The following is a 419-nucleotide window of genomic DNA, read 5'->3' on the forward strand; positions in this document are numbered from 1 at the left end:
TTTGTTGATACTCCGTCCCGAGTTACTCAGCTCCGCGGAAGTGCACAGAGTTTGAGCAGGGTGGAAATGTCACGAGCGACGTGTGAATTGCGTGGTGTGTGTAATGTGTTTATTTAGGAGGGTGCATGCGTTCCAAACACGCACGTTCCCGAGTGAGTGTGTGTGTGTGTGTGTGTGTGTGCAGATACACGCGGGGACGCGAGTGGCTTGAAGCAGAGTTTCTGAAATACAGGGTGTGAGCAGGGAGGGTGGAATCCCTCTTTCAGCTGCATAGTTTTGATTCCCCAACCCCTCAAAAAAAAACACGCGGGGACGCGAGTGGCTTGAAGCAGAGTTTCTGAAATACAGGGTGTGAGCAGGGAGGGTGGAATCCCTCTTTCAGCTGCATAGTTTTGATTCCCCAACCCCTCAAAAAAAAA

At 50.8% G+C, this 419-nt stretch overlaps 1 protein-coding gene across 1 annotated transcript in view; it reads left to right on the forward strand.

Moving 5' to 3' along the window:
• SAMD4A (sterile alpha motif domain containing 4A) overlaps positions 1 to 419 on the forward strand; it is a 99,665-nt gene that overhangs the window by 1,148 nt on the left and 98,098 nt on the right. The gene's annotated exons all lie outside the window — the stretch shown is intronic.

The sequence above is a fragment of the Buceros rhinoceros genome, unplaced genomic scaffold (genome assembly GCF_000710305.1).
Source record: "Buceros rhinoceros silvestris isolate BGI_N320 unplaced genomic scaffold, ASM71030v1 scaffold12294, whole genome shotgun sequence".
Lineage (NCBI taxonomy): Eukaryota > Metazoa > Chordata > Aves > Bucerotiformes > Bucerotidae > Buceros > Buceros rhinoceros.